The 17279-nt window shown below is 36.1% G+C and overlaps 1 protein-coding gene across 1 annotated transcript in view; it reads left to right on the top strand.

Moving 5' to 3' along the window:
• The first annotated feature begins 3855 nt into the window (after nucleotides 1-3855).
• helz2c (helicase with zinc finger 2c) overlaps nucleotides 3856-17279 on the top strand; it is an 88972-nt gene continuing 75548 nt past the window's right edge. Inside the window, exon 1 of the mRNA XM_065294308.1 lies at nucleotides 3856-3961. The gene's annotated coding sequence lies outside the window, so the exon portion shown is untranslated. The remainder of the gene's footprint in view (nucleotides 3962-17279) is intronic.

Genomic DNA, 17279 nt, shown 5'->3' with positions numbered 1-17279 from the left:
CGAGTTTAAGATCTGTATTAAAAAGAACAGTGGCTATTACATTATATAACTGCTTTATTTATTTAAGGTAGGTGAAATGTATTTATAGTTGTAGGGAAATGTGCAGTGTACATATATTTTTATATGTGAGGGAAATGTAAACCATGAGGTTGTGCGCTGTAGTACTCTATGATGCCACTAGATGGTAGTGCAGACTAATATATAAGAAATCTGGCCTGAATGACAGAGAAAGTAACAGATAAGTGATTTGCAGGAAGGTTAGTAGCAACACACTTTGGAATAATAAACTAAATCTTTGTGCATACCTCTACACTTTCAGGGTAGTATCAACCACCATTGTGAAAAAGAACTTAATAAGTTGGATTAATTTAACTAAAAAAAGATGGAATCAAATAAAAGAAACTTTTAGCACAATTATTTGTGTAACAATACACATTAATGTAATAAAATATTTTTTTTATATTTCATCAGGGAAATTTGTCGACTTTGAATTAATTTGTCGACATTGAATCAAAATGATAATGCAAAAATTTAAAGCACTTTAACAAACTTTGTCGTTTAGTAAACGTTAAAACAAGACTTTATATATCTTTACCTGCAGTGTCTGCAGAGACAAAACATTTTAATTAAATTTTTATGTGCGTTCTTTATGTTATTATGTGCAGTGCAGTTTCCAACAGAATTTAGAGACTATGGTGCTGGATGAAGCAATATGCCTATGAAGAAGTTAATGTTACAAATAAATGTTACAAATAATTTAAGTTTAAGCAATTTGAAATTAAGTCCACTACACTTTAAATGTTGGAAGAACTCGAATTGTATGGTTAAATTTACTCAGCTTTTATTACAGATTAATTTTATAAAACAACTGGGGGCGTATTACATAAAAATCCTAACTTTAAAATCTTATCTTAACTGTTTGGTAAGCATGGTAATTTCAGTTAGGACCTCATTTAAGACAAAAGCTATTACAGAATGACGTTTCTAAATGCATTATCTTATCTTAACTGCAGATAGGAAAGTGGTATTACAGAAGCATCCTAACTTGACAAAACATTCTAAAAACGGTCTTAAATGTAGGGTTACCTCACAGGTGTCCTAACCTAAAACTTTAATGATAGCCAGCTGAAACAATCACATTATGATAGAACTGCGGGAGAATGGTATTATATTTTTTAACAAAGTTGAGGATGAAAAACAGCAATTTTTGTTTTTGGATTACTCTTTGAATGTTTTTTACCTTCATACATTCACATAATCACAATGTTTTTTACTAATGGAGCGATCTTTACATTTCTGTAATCCCTCATTATTTAAAAACAGTTAAGTTATCTTATCCGTGAACACTTGATGGGATCATAATGGATACAGTACACACTTGGCTCAGCATCTATTTCTTCTCATGTCTCTATCAAATGTTGAAATGTACAGTATCCTAGCACTTAGAAAGAATAGTTTTTTTATATATGTAAGTCCCATTTGCTAAATGTTTAAATTTAATGGTTACTCACAGATGATGTGCTAAAACACTAATAAAAAACACAGACTATGATTACAATGAATTTAATAAAATTTATTTTTCTGCCCCATTAAAATTAATAGGACAATTCTTTTGTTTACGGTAGCAGCAGCTCACGCATTGCTGGTTGCTTGGTAACAGACCTGTTTATAGCCGAACATGATTAAGCGATTTGAGATTTCCTAACTAGAGATGAGATAAGATTTGGTGAGATAAGATGAGAATCCTAAATCAACTTAAGATTTGCTTTTGTAATATGAATTTGTGAAAAATCTTAATTTAACACATCATATCTTAAGTTAAGACCTAAGATAGAAAGTTTCTATAATATGCCCCCTGGTTTCCAAATGTAAAAAAGTAAATTCAACTTCAAAAATTCCAGGTTTACATTTTTTTCAAACAAACCATAATATGAAGAATTATAAAAAAAAAAAAACTAACCAACCCTTGGCTATGTATACTGTGTTGGACTTGATGAGACTATTTCCAGTGCTTCTGGAATTATAATTTCTATAATTGCTTTTATTGTTTACCTCATTTGTAAGTCGATTTGGACAAAAGCGTCTGCTAAATGACTAAATTTAATTTAATAACATGTTTGTGTTGCAAACAGGAACCTATAGCCTTGGCTAAACATATCGTCTTTTCTTCATCTTCATGACCATTTTTGATTGATGCAACTTATACTCCGGAGCGACTTATAGTCGGGAAAATACGGTTTTTGGGGGAAAAATGTTAGGGGAATATGTGAAACATGCACTCTTAAAATGAATGTGTTAAAATAACACATCTTGTGTCTAGTTAAGGACATCTTAACACATCTCTGTGTTATTTTTGGAACAACGCACTTTGTGTTGTTTTAACACATCTTACATTTACATTTAGTCATTTAGCAGACGCTTTTGTCCAACGCGACTAACAAAGGAGGTAAACAATAGAAACAATTATAGCAACACAAGAACAGCAATACGAGTCTCATCAAGTCCAAAACAGTATACATCGGCGAGGGTTGGTAAGTAAATTATTATTTTTATTATTTTAAGAAATGTACAGATAAAGAGAAAGGAAAAAAGAGAAAGATAGTAAGTCCTACATTAGGAAGTGAGGTAATGGCGGAAGCAATGGGTTTTTAGCTGAGTCTTAAAGGCAGCTACAGAGTCAACAGATCGTGTCACGACCGGCAGATCATTCCACAGTTGTGGAACAGCTCCTAAGAATGTACGCGTTAATGTTTTTTTCCTTTTGAGATTGCACCACAAGCCGTCGCTTGGTGGCAGAGCACAAGGATCGAGAGGGTAAATAAGGCTGTATAAGTAAGTGAAGGTAAGAGGGTGCTGACCCAGTGGTGTTTTAAAGGCCAGGAGAAGTGCTTTAAATTTGATGTGAGCTGCTATAGGAAGCCAGTGTAACTTGACAAAGAGAGGAGTGACGTGCACCCTCTTTGGCTAATTGAAGACCACTCTTGCTGCTGCGTTCTGAATCATCTGTAGGGGTTTGGTCATGCAGGCTGGAAGCCCAGCCAGTAGTCCAACCAAGACAGGACAGGAGCTTGGACTAGGACCTGCGTACTAGGATCTGGTGTTATCCCTCTTATTTATTTGAACTCATAATCAACACGAAATGACACATAATGTGTTAAATAGGATAACACAAAACAATGTGTTAAAATTAACACATCCTTTCTTAGAGTGTACTGATAGCTTGATAGCAAAGATAAGAAACAGAGACATAGAGGAGGACGATATACTGAGAAATAGAATCCTAAGCATTCAAAACAAGATTTTGCATTGCAAAACAATACATGTGTCATTTCACCAAGAAGCTTCTTGAAGTTTCAACTTATGATGAATTTTAAAGATTATAGAAGGAGTTCAAATGTAAACCGGGCTCTTAATTTCAAGCATTTAACAATAAAACATTAATTTTAAATTATTTTTAAGATCATTGTTAACATTTCTTTCAAGTGTTCAAAACTTTTGACCGGTAGTGTATGTGAAATCTTTTTATATATTGAAACATTTTAGTATCACTATACTTCAACATTTATAACCTTTCTTTTATTTGCTTATCTAAAATTTGACATTTGAAGAATTTACATAATTGTGTTTGAAGTTCATTTAAGTGTCAAAGTGCAATGTTCATTAGTTGTTCTGAAAATGTGGGGCTTAATGAACCGGCTATACAAGTATTTACTATACAATTACTCAAAAAAGATCTCTATAGTGATGAATATGCCAGGAGATTAGAGAGGAAAGGCGATAACCTGCAGCACACCTGTTGCACACCTGAGGCTACACTTGACGTCAGTGAAGCAATAGTACACAATGTCATGAATACAGCATCACATCTCTCAACCGCATCAGCCACTCGCAAAGGACTATTTATGCCCTCTCTTATTGATGGCACAAAGGCTTTTTACAGAGGAGTGTCACCGTTGACATGGTAAGTTTCATATGGGAAAAATTTATGGTTTAATAATAATAATAATAATAATAATCTTTATTTTATTTAGCGCCTTTAAATGTTAATTCTCAAAGCGCTTTACAGTAAAAACAAAATGAAAAAAAAAACCCAGCAAGTACAGAGAGGGAAAAGAAAAGCAATAACTAGTGCCTGGCTTTAGTGTTGGGGTACTTCTCTTTACGTTTTGCTGAAAGTATGGGATAATATTTATGTATCGTCACTGCCTAGGCTGTGCTGTAGGAATAATCTTTGTCAGAGTTTGTCATCTCTGTTCCTTAAGAGCCAGTTTCCTACAGGGTTTAGTTTTTAACCCTAATCAAACACATTTGCTTGTCATTTTCACTTCATTAGGTGTGTTTTTTAGGGTTTTAAGCTCTTCAGGACAGCGGCCCGCCAAAAGACTCAAAATACATTTCTAAAAGCCACTGGGAAAACTGTAAAAAGTTTTTGCTTTTTTTGCTTCAGAGTATTATTTGGAATAATTTTGAGCACATTTTCAATTTTGTGTGAACAGTTGCTTTAAAGTGGTTAAATGGATAAATGCTACTACAATTAAAAAAAATTGTCATATTGAAGTATTTGTTAATCTGCGTATGCTTCCTTAAGTGGGTTTCATATAGGAAGCGGTGTGCGCTGCGCTCGCCGCTTGTGCTCTGCTGGCCAGACCCGAGTATAAACTCTTCGTCCATTTTGTTTGGACGCCCCGTTTTGCGGGTAATTGTCACACAGCGCAGCGCAAAAGTTAAACTATTTTGAACTTTGACAAGCTGCGCTCACTGCGCCCGCGCTTTGATCGACGCAACAACAAACCGCCGTCGCGCGGAACAAGCCATTGAAATAAATGGGTTTCATAGTGCAGCGCGCACCGCTTCCTATGTGAAAGCCCCTTTAGATTTGTGCCAGCATTTATGTATTGATTAACTTTCATTCTTTGACAAAGTAATGGACATTTAATGAGTTTGACTTCAAAGTTTTGATTTTATTTTATTTAAAAGAAATCTTAGAAAGGGGGTGGGGCATTAAGAGTCATTAAGTGAGAGAACTATTGACAGGTTTGACACATGTCTTGTGTGGATAAAGAAACTGGAACATACCTCTATAATAGCTCATGATCAAGATCAGCTGGCTCTGCCTGAAACTAATAAGCACAGATTTTAAGGAATGCAGTCACTCTACTCTTGCATCCTCCTCAAAATGCCTCCAGACAACTAAAACCAGTCATTCCAGCATGCCTCTAATGAAAAAAAAAAAAACGTATAAATACTGTTTTTAAGGTTTGTTCTAGAGCAGAAAAGGCCAGGGGTCTCATTTATAAAACTGTGTGTAGGATAATTACTAAACGTCTACGTATGCAAAATATAAAAAAATATTAAGACTTGTAAAACAAAGCAATGTTCCCCTTTATAAATCACAGATTGCATGCAAGTGTACGTACATGAATCATCCTCAGATTCCACCATGCAAGCCCATTCTCCCATTAAGGTTTTTTTATAGATCACAACCTTTAAAGGTGCTCTAAGCGAATTGAAGCGTTTTAGACCATAAAACATTTTTTGTTACATACCGGAAACATCTCCTCACTATCTGCTTGCTGCCTGTCCGCTGATCAAACTGTAAAAAAACGCGATCTCTGTAGACATCCCAGGCTTCACAAACGGCAATATCAACAAATGGCCAAACCTAGCAGCACAACACAAAACAAAGTATTCCAGCCAATAAACGACAAGAAGGATTTGGGGGTGGGGGTTGGGCGCGTTCATGAAAGCACGGAAGGGAGGGGGAGGGGGAGGAGTTAGCTACGCTCTTGTCTGTTTGAAAACAGTTCAAACATCAACAGGAAGTGACGTCGCACATTATTCGCTTAGAGCGCCTTTAAGTAGGAACTGGCATACACATGTTTTAAGCCTTGTTTTGTGCGTACGCACGCTTTATAAATGAGACCCCAGGTGATGATTTACTAATTGACCCTTCACAAAACCACAAGCTACGGTATCAGCCATGGTGCTCCAAGTGTCAATTTGTGTGCTCACTGGGGGAAATAGTGACTAGTTTCTGGAAAAATTACATGGTTATTTCAGACAGAAGCAGACAGAAAAGGCTGCAATTTACTTTTGCTGGATATATTCAGGATGTGAGCGCAACTTGAAAAAAAATGTGTGTACGGATGTTTTCACTAACAAATTGTGATTCAACAAAAACTTTCGTATCAAAATTACTTCTAAATGTACGCAAAAACCTAAAACTCGTAAGCAATAATCACGTACACTATAATCAAATACTAGGCTATAATTATAACGTTTATAATAATGTTGATATATAAAATTTTAATTACTATATTTTATATTATAATATTTTCTGTATTATATATTATTTTATATGATCTATATTATTATTATTATTATATACATTATATTATACATTATTATAGCCTTCTTTTTTCTATACATATAAAGAAGATGACGTAATGACAAATCGTCACACTTTCCTTCCTCACTTTTAAAATCTCTGTATGAAAGCGTATGCTTAACCCTATAATGTAAACGTTTTATTTTTGATAGAAATGCACGTCTCTGTCATATTAATTAAATTCCATATTTGTTAAAGCATCCAATACTTCTTTAATGTTACTGCGGTCAGTGGACAGAACTGACTTACTCCAGCGACAGCAAATAAAAAATGCAAAACAGAACTTTATCAATAAGAAATGTGATCTTGGATGTCTTTTTGAGCTCTTTTGCTTTTTATGACAAACTGCTCTAAAATTTTCTGTGGACCAGCGCAGCACTTGGAAAACCCTTATATGGAGCTGTTTTGGGCGTGTTTTATGCAAATTACCAACCTCGTGCACGCGGCCACTCATGTAGAACAATTTGAATTCACTAACGTAAGAACAAGTATAAGAACAAACTCATGTGCATACGCACATGTTGTGAATTAGGCGGAAAGTTTTTGTGAGAAGTTCAAGTGTGTGTTTAAATACGAAAAATGTATGCAATTATTAGTGAATGAGATCCACTGTTTTTGTGAGACCCACTGTGATTGTAAATCTGGGTATATAGCTCCCTGTTCACTATTACAATCATTTAAAAGCAAAATCATCATGTATTTATAACGTCACATTCAGTATGTCATCCTAGCTAGCGTTAAGTGAACTACAGTGTGCTTGTGTAATGATATAACACGTGGTAAGCACCAGTGGTTTCTTTCGGAATTGAAGAACGAGAGAACGTGTGATCAGATTTTACCTCTGATAAAATTCTGTCAGTGTCAAAAGCTTTTATACCAGTTAGACTAAAATATCGGGACTCTGAATCTTTCCCCGGAAGGAAACAGGTTATTAAATTTGCGTATAAAATGTGTGACTCATTAGCAACAATTTTCCTAGGATGCTAAAGGACAGATGCCTCATAATTGTCCTGTATAGGTCGTTTTTATTCCAACCTACAAATTTTAGAGCTATATATTTCAGTCCTAGTTTTGATTTTAATTGAACACTCACATTTTCATACCATGCAGTGATTCTATCTCTTATTAAACTCTTAAAGACAGACTGATAAAAAAGAAACATGACCCTTTGGTTCACTCCAAACACTTTTAGCTTACACAGAAAATATAACCTCTGCTGTAGTCTTAAACATAGGCCACTAATATTGGCGGCACAGTGGCTCTGTAGCACTGTTGCATTACAGCAAGAAGTTCCTCGGGTCAAGCCCCGGCTAGGTCAGGTGGCCTTTCTGTGTGCAGTTTACATGTTCTCCATGTGTCAGTGTGGGTTTACAGGTACTCTGGTTTCCTCCCACAGGCCACATGCAAGTTAGGTGAATTGGGGATGCCAAATTGCCTCTCCCCAACATGTGTATGGATTAAGCAGTTTTTGCTATGAATATAGCCATAGATGGTAGAATGGCATGAAGAATAAAGGAAGAAAGATCTATATGAACTCCTAAATATTTGTATATTTACCATCAATTATTACTGGGCTATGGTCCCCCACAGACCTTAATATTTTTTAGTCCAAATTGATCAATATCAAAGTGTAATAATTAAAAGAATAAAACCACTGAATACAGAATGAATACACTTTTAACTCTTGAACTTCCTAAAAAGTGAGTAATGCTTGGGGAGTAAACTTTCAAACGGCTATTTACGAGATGAGTGATACAGTTAATAGCATCCTTCGTACCTTGTCCAGCTTTGTATGCTAACTGAAGATGATCAAGGAATGGTTTAACCTGATTCTTTAAGTTACAACAAGTCTTTCAAAGCCACAGGTCTAAAATCACAGTACTCCTCTGGAAAATGTTTCTTGGGAACTGGTGTAATTATAGATTTTTCCGACAAGGATAGAATAATCAAAAGATTTGTGAAAAATAGAACAAAATGCTGGAGAAAGTTCATAGTCACAAGTTTCTAACAAAAACAACTGAAATTCCAACGGGACCTGTGGATTATTATATATTTCTATTGTTTATAAGTAATTGACCTATTTTATGTGGGTCAAACAGCCTCCGACCAGAATTACATGTGCTATTCTTCAATTCGATTACTGCCTTCTGCGAGGTGATGCCATGTTAGTCACTGCTTTTGTAGTTTCCCAGTTTTTTAGAGTCGCCTAATTTAAAAAAAAATGTATAATGTCTGTGTGCTTTTTTTGCCTTGTTCAATAAGGAGTTCAATTCCTTTTTAGATTAATTTTTGTTTGATTTTAATAAAAATGATTAATAAAAGCAAGCTTCTTCCTATTTAGACAGTCCTTGACTTCTTGTGTTATATAACTTTTGTTATGGAATACAGTAACAGTTTTTTTTCTCCACAACTGTATCCACACAAAAGTTAATATAATCAGTTATAGTTTCTGTGGCATCCCATGAAAAAGTTCCCACTATGTGGAAGCAAAAAGCCTCTTAAGTTTTCAATATTGTCGTTGAACCAGACAGAAACTATGTTTGTTTTACGGCTTAGACCTTTTTTATAGTGTTCTGTAAATTGAAATCAAGTAAATCGTGTTGTGATCACAGTTCGATTAGGGGGCCTTGGCCACGTATGCATCCTTCAACATTACCATAATATTTAACTAAAATCTTGTTCCCTCTGGTGTCTTGTTCATATCCTGGAAGTGAAAGTTCAAGTTTTCCCCACCAAGGATAAAGATCCTGGAGTATGCTTTAGTTGCTTGTTAACACAGTCAATAATATAGCTGGACACTTTAACAACATTCCCGCTTTGAGGAACATAAACTACACAGATAGCGATGCTCCAGTATTTTCGCGTAAGAAAAAATGGCCTCATTGATAAAAACAATTTCACATCAGGAGTACACAAAGTCTCTCTCATAGTGTATTGACGCGACTGTGCTTCCCTGATGTAGACACAGACACCACCTCCTCTTGTCTTTCCAGAGTGTTCATCCCTATCTGCACTAACAAGGGAAAACACTTCAAGCTTAACCACGGAACTAGGGATGTCAGGGTGGAGTCATTTCTCTGTAAATGCCATCAAGCCTAAGTCAGGATACTTTTTGGTCTGGAGTTTTATTCCGTTATAAGTTATTTTATAAGTCTTTGTTGTACAGTCACAGTTGAAATCAAACAGTATGACATGGGTTTTAGCTGAGATCAAGTCACGCTCCAGTTTATTTCTAAAGTGGTCGGAATACAAACAACTTGGGCATAAAGCAGTGTTGTAATGTAACGAAGTAAAAATACTTCGTTACTGTACTTAAGTAGAAATTTCACGTATCTGTACTTTACTTCGCTATTTAAATTTATGTCAACTTTCACTTTTACTCCACTACATTTTCTAGATAAAATGTATACTTTTACTCCGATATATTTCCACTAAGCATATTCGTTACTCGTTACTACAAAATAAAATCAGAAGAAATGTGTGCGACCTCAATAAGGGAGGTTTTGGCGAATCAGTGCTTCTAGATTGCATTACGCACGCTCCGCACACTCTCGCTGCGTCCCAAACCACCTACTTCCATCCTATATAGTAGACAAAGAATACGAGAAGTAGTGCTTTTTGCCTACTATATAGTATGGAAGTATGCGGTTTGGGACGCAGCGCACACTCTATTTTAGCGTAGTGTTGCCAAAGGATGAGGAAGCACAGCTGTAACTGCAATGAAAGCACCTATCGGAGGACCTCGCGTTATCGTAATCGACCACCTCGACGATGAACAGGGTGAGAAAGCTAACGTTATACACCCGTGGACGTATTTGTAAGAAATGTTTTTGTACATTGGAATGAAAGATTCCCGATGACCGAATAAAGTGCCTCTGATGCCTACCGAAAATCACTTACATTTTGTCATTTAAAAACTCCCCGTCCAACCTGAAGAATCACTTCAAGGTAATGTGTCTAATGTGATGGCCAGGCGCCCATGTTTAATAAACGTTAACGTTACACCGCTGATTTTCCCATGGATTTATTTAATTCACAGAGAACTCTCAACTGGAACACGCTTAACTGTTTATGGTAACATTATAGCATAACTGCCGGCCGAATATTCCCTCCGGTAGGCTAATGTTAGATTGAGAAATATTTTTTAAAACTGCTATCAGTGGCAGGTTAGAAAGAAAGTGTTAAGGACTGTATTCACGTCTTCAAAAGCATCATACGTTTTGTCAAACTTGAGATTTCCTTTTATGTTAAAGGAGCGGTGAATCAAATACTCAATTTTAACTTGATAATTTGTTATATAAGAGGTCATCATACTTAAATGAACATCCTGCAAGTTTCAGAACTGAAAACGTCCGTGCTACTGAATTATAACACTTTTTGGCACCAAGCCAGTAAAACAAGCCAGTGTGGAATTCGGAAATCTATGACGTCAAAGTAGAATTGAAGCACCGCCCCATAGCCAAATACAAGGACCACTTTTGTAGCCCCGCCCACAGCTTCGCGTGACACACGTGTGTCTCAACAAGTAAATATGTCTTTAAAGATTGACAAATGTAACCAAAATGACTTTTAAATACATTTTTTCTGAGAGACTTTTATTTTGACGCGGTGATCGACTGGAAACGCATTTTCGGTTGTGGAAGAACCGCATGGGAACAACACAGAAGCTAAATACTTTAATTCGGAGGCTTGGAAAAAGTTTGCTTTTTTAAGAAGTTCCAGCTCGTGTGGGGAGTGTTTGTTAACTTTGTGTACACGGATTCATTTGGAAAGAAGTCGATGCTGGATTTGCAGAGAGACTGTGATTAAAAGCACCACTTATATTGGATCTGACAACAATGACACAGCATTATACACAGTAAGACATTTTACTTTATTTAAGTTACTGCGTTTCACTATTGCTTTGTTAGAAGAGATCGCTTGATATGTCCTGTTGTAACATCTGTGTCTGAACACGTATGTTTGACTGTTTTAATGTACTAAAAACATTAAACGATTAATAAAGATACACCACACGACTGTAATTTAACGGTAGAAATATACTTTGTTATTTATAAAGAAGGATTTATCAGCCGCAGTTTAGATTCTGATGCCCGTTTACTGTGTTGTATACGGTAATTTAGGCGAGTTACGTTTGAAAGGTCAAACACTCAACAAAGCTTATTTTTTTATCATATAACTGTGGTATGTAAAATTACGTGAATGTAAAAGCAACCTCACAAGCACAATCGAATTATACAAAGTTATTGATAACGATTTATTAGCCGCAGTTTAGATTCTGATGCGCGCTTACTGTGTTGTATACGGTATTTTGGCACGTCGAGTTTTGTTTCTACTTTAATATACGTATTGTCATTTATGTGTATCATATTTAGCACCCAGAATCTTTTGTGGCTCAAACATATTTGTGTTCGGCTGCTATTTTTATCACATTAATGTTTTTAAAACATTTCACCACATGTAATGACGGGGAATGAAGCCGTCCAATCATAGCAGTGGGTGTTTACGTCCAGGTCTTCAATGCGGCCCGCCCCTTCAAACGAACCATTTTTCCAGACAGCCACTAATCCATGTTACAAAATAGCCTATTACTTATTGTTTTTGATGTTTTTGAATGTAAAAACCACGCGGACATCAGAAGTAGACATCCGGCAACAGTATAAAACAATAAAATCAACAAATTCACCGCCCCTTTAACTAAATCAAAACTCAGTGGTTATAGGATAATGTTGTGCTAATGTTAGACATTGTGAATGTACGCTTGCATTTTTGATCAAAGTCACAGTGCTTTCATTGCCACACAACGAGTTGGCATTTTTTTCTTAGTAGAGCAGCTAACTTAAAGGAGTACACCACTTTTTTTCAAAAATATGCTCATGTTTTACCTGAAGTTCATACAAAAGTGAAATTTCAGCTTTTTATTTGATGTCAGCTCTAAAAATATGCTGTTTGCCCTTTGAACTTAAGAGAATTGTGCCTGAAAAGTCCTGGAAAAGACAGATTTTTATTTGATGATTAAGAATAAGAGGATAATGGGAACCCTGAATATGCTTTACTATAAGAAAGCCACAATAAAGTTCACAATCTAAGTTCTAACCGCTTGCTTTAAAAAAAAAAATTTTACTTTTACTTCTAATACTTAAGTACATTAGATATCAGAAAATTACTTTTGATACTTAAGTACAGTAAATATCAGATACTTTAAGACTTTTACTTGAGTAATATTTTAAAAGACAACTTTCACTTCTACCAAAGTCTTTTTCTAGTACAATACTTGTACTTTTACTCAAGTATTGCTTTCTAGTACTTTATACAACACTGGCATAAAGTGATGGGGACATTTCCCACCAGCAAATAATGCAAGTGGGGCTTTTGTGGGTGCAGGCAGCCTAGGGACAGCAACCTTCAACCTAGTGGCCTGACAACATCTTCCCTCACGGCCAAAAAAAACAGACCAATTGGTACTAATAATTACTTTTTCCAAATTAAAATGTTCACCTAAACTGAAATTGTAAATTGAAAAAAAAAATTGGTGTTACCAATTGAACTTAAGTAAACTAAAGTGGGCCGGTCTAAGGCATGAAAATTTAGGAATGAAATGAGTGCCACTCTGGCTCTGATTGCTACAACTTATAAAATATAGTTGAATTATGTCAACATTTTATAAGTTATAACACCTCATCTCTAGTCAAGATAAATAATAGTAAGTTGAAATGACTTGCAAATCGGAGTTGATTAAACAAAAAATATTAGGGCAGCAAAGAATTTATCGCAAGACAAAAGCAGAAGAAGCAGCTTGTTGTGTATGTTGTTGGAGAAGCAAAGGCAGTGATGGCAGCAAATAGACAGTGACTTTTTTGCAGCTTGAGTTGTTAAATGTCTTTATTCAACTTCGTATCAATATTGTTTTTATCATTGCAAGCGGAAATGTGTATAAGGAAATGCGACACAGACATTTTTTGACATGAGGTAGGGGTTCTAGTAGACCACAGCGCTTGCATTCCGCATATAATGGATGCATTGTTACATTCTTGAAGAGGTGCGCATCAAGCTATGCAGGGCTACGCACAGCCTACGGCATATTTGTAGGTCCGACGCAGAAGTATAAATCACGCTTTGGAATTACACAGAAGTTTGGAATTACACAGCTTTTTTGCATTCTTTGCCTTTCAGGTTTACAAAACATTCAAAGCCACTTACAAATGAGAGTAATGCATATTATCAGTACAAGTAGTGCTGGTTTATTACTTTATAATTGAGTACCTGATATTGTAATGTTATTTAGTATTTATTGTAAATTATTGTAAAAGTTTTGTTACATTTAGGTTTCTTTTTGTATTGTATTAGATGTACAATTATGATTGTTTTATAATTGTATTATTATTATTAAAGCTAAATTGAGGTACTTTTTTCCAACTCAGGGATCATTAATAAGGACATATAGAACCTAAGGTGCTACACACAGGCAGAAATAGGATTTACATACTTTCCATGATTTGACTTTTATGATTAGTTTTTATGAAGTTTATAAATAATAGTTAAAATCTTGCTTCATCTGTATTATTTTAGTGTGACTTCCTGGTTGAGAAAAAAAAATCTTTATTGTTGATTGAGGAAAATTGCGTCATGAGGTGAATCATGTGATCAATGTAAGTGTAGTGCTGAAAATAAACTGAAAGAGCTGTGATTTTGATTTTAATAGGTGCAGCTGGGGTTAAGATAAACAGAGCTATTAACAGGGATAATGCTATTATAAAAACCTACCTGCTAAAATAAGGGTCACGCAAACGAGAGAATAAGAAAAACTCGTAATACAGGTTATATCTTATTGAGAGGAACTGGAACTGCTTTAAAAACATTTGTAGTCAAGGTTAATGGTAGTTTAAACACACAGTGGTACTAAAGTGATATCAAAGCAAACAACCTGTTTGAAATGGGATTGGTTGCTGATGGCAACAAAAAAATTATGTGTGAGGAACTATGTTATGGTGTGTAATAGAGAATCCAAGCGCAGACAGAGGTTTGGATAAACACAAACACTTTATTTAAATAAACAGAAAACAAAGGCCCACGAGGGATCAAAACCACATAAACAGGATAACTAATATGACAGAATAAACACTCAACTGGAAACAGGACTAGACACTAAACTGGAATACACTTAACAATAAACTGACAGAAAACTAAATCTTCAAGTCACTGAATATGACAAGACTTAACTATGACAGAGCATTCACAGGCATGAAACAATGCACAAGCACAGAACAACAAATACAAGGACCTTAACTAGGGGAGAACTAATGAGGACAACAGGTGACATCGGTAAAACAATAAAGAGGAGGATGACAAGGGAGCGGGGTAAAAGTGACAAGACACAGGGAACACGTGGTCTAGTAAAACCAATACTGAGACCACGTGATCCCACACAAAACATGGGTCTGTCAAGATCCTGCCACAAGACTAGGTTAAACAAAGGACAAGATGGCAGAATCATGACACTATCTTCTCTTTAGTGATTTCTTGTATCACCTGAAGACATTGAAGTTCAATAATACATTTTATGGAGCATATTTAAGACACACGTCATATGTGTAGGCCTAACTGCAAGCATCTCGATCACACGGCATGAGTCAAATGTAAACAAAGTACAAACTAGATCTGAAATGGTATGAAAATTTTACATCACTATGACACTACCACAGATTTTCAGTAATTTTCACAGATCCCAGTAACTTAAGTCATTAGCTAACAATTTAAAGTTTTGATTTGAAAATGATTTTACATGTAAGTGCACTTTTGTTTGCATAAATATCAAATAAACAACATTAACATTTATCTCACGACCTCAAATGTGCCATGATTAATGTTAATCCAGTTCAGATAAAACACAAGTGAATAAATAAGATTTTCATATAAACACAGGAGAAATCAGCAAGTCATCTGTCTGTGTATATGGTCTGTATGTTGTGAGAAATGGGGTATACTTTACTACCCAGGAGTGGACGATACGCTCGCCCCGCGCCAGTTGCTGAAGAAACAAACAGGGTAAAACGGAGCTTTAAACTCACCAGATCACATAATTTAATGGAAAATGAATAGAAAAGATTGATCTGTCTAATTAAATATTAAGTAAACGTTAGGGATGCACCGAATATTCAGCCACCGAAAATTTTCGGCCGAAAATGGCCCAAAAGAGCAAACATTTTCAATAGAATGTAAATACACACACACACAATATATACACACACATGTCTAACTGTGGTATTTCGAGATCATTTTGTTTGTATGTGTCTTGTCAAGAACAGAAAGATTTTAAGCTTGCTTTTTGAAACGCGTCTCTCCGTGTATGCACCTTTGAGGGCACTTAAACACGCGCACACACACACAGACGGAGGACGAATTCCAAACGGCGCTTCAGGAAGAAGATGCAGTATAAACAGTCACTCCACATAAAGTGAAAATTACGTTGTTTTTCAGTGATTTATTCGCCAAATGTATTTTAATGGACTACAGTATGAGACACAGTAACGCAACTCTCTCAAGTTTATACATCAAGAGTTCTGATCTTTGAAGGGCATAGGGATGATCACATCTGATTGGAGTTGGACCAGACACATTCAACCGCATGTGCGTCTGTGCGTACAGAAAATTGCTCACTTTAGCGCCTTTTTGCGGTTAAATTGTTTAAAATCACTTAAGTGTTAACATTTGATGTCAAGATGTCTGAACGTACCAAAAAGGTTCAGTGTATGAACGTCAGACTATGACTCCTTATGGATGTCTGTGGACGTGCAAACAGGGTCAGTGTCTGGACGTCACTCTTGCACCCCTCTTGAATGTCTGTGGATGTGCCAAAAAGGTTCAGTGTATGAACGTCAGACTACGACCCTTTATGGATGTCTGTGGACGTGCAAAACAGGGTCATTGTCTGGACGTCACTCTTGCACCCCTTTTTGATGTCTGTGAACATACCAAAAAGGTTCGGTGTATGAAGGTCAGACTACCACCCCTTATGGATGTCTGTGGACGTGCAAAACAGGGTCAGTATCTGGACGTCACTCTTGCACCCCTTTTGGATGTCTGTGAACGTACCAAAAAGGTTCAGTGTATGAACGTCAGACTACCACCACTTATGGATGTCTGTGGACATGCAAAACAGGGTCAGTATCTGGACGTCACTCTTGCACCCTTCTTGGATGTCTGTGGACATGCCAAAAAGGTTCAGTGTATGAACGTCAGACTATGACTCCTTATGGATGTCTGTGGACGTACAAAACAGGGTCATTGTCTGGACGTCACTCTTGCACCCTTCTTGGATGTCTGTGGACGTGCCAAAAAGGTTCCGTGTATGAACATCAGACTATGACCCCTTATGGATGTCTGTGGACGTGCAAAACAGGGTCAGTGTCTGGACGTCACTCTTGCACCCCTTTTGGATGTCTGTGAACATACCAAAAAGGTTTAGTGTATAAACGTCAGACTATGACTCCTTATGGATGTCTGTGGACGTGCAAACCCACATGGAAAGAACCTATATGAGGATATATGCACATATATGAAACCTGCAGCTTATATGCACATACAGTATATGCTGCATATACATGTAGGCAAAATTGAGGTGCATATATGTGCATATACGGGCCATATTGGTCTCATGTATTGCTTATAAATATCCACATATAAGCCCTATACATACAAGATATGTCTCCTATATTGCTCATGGCAGGATCTGTTCATTTTGTAGCTAATACCTCACATTGGCATCTGTCATACATGATGCCTAGTTCATATTTTCTATTATCAAGGCAATAACGAGGAACTAACAAAAAATTATGTAAGAACTTATGTATGAGCAAACACGTGAAATTGGTATCACATAATTGGCATGTTA

Source organism: Paramisgurnus dabryanus, chromosome 2 (genome assembly GCF_030506205.2).
Source record: "Paramisgurnus dabryanus chromosome 2, PD_genome_1.1, whole genome shotgun sequence".
Taxonomy (NCBI): Eukaryota; Metazoa; Chordata; class Actinopteri; order Cypriniformes; family Cobitidae; genus Paramisgurnus; species Paramisgurnus dabryanus.
Note: the sequence above shows the minus strand (reverse complement) of the source record. Positions and strands in the feature narration are given on the sequence as shown.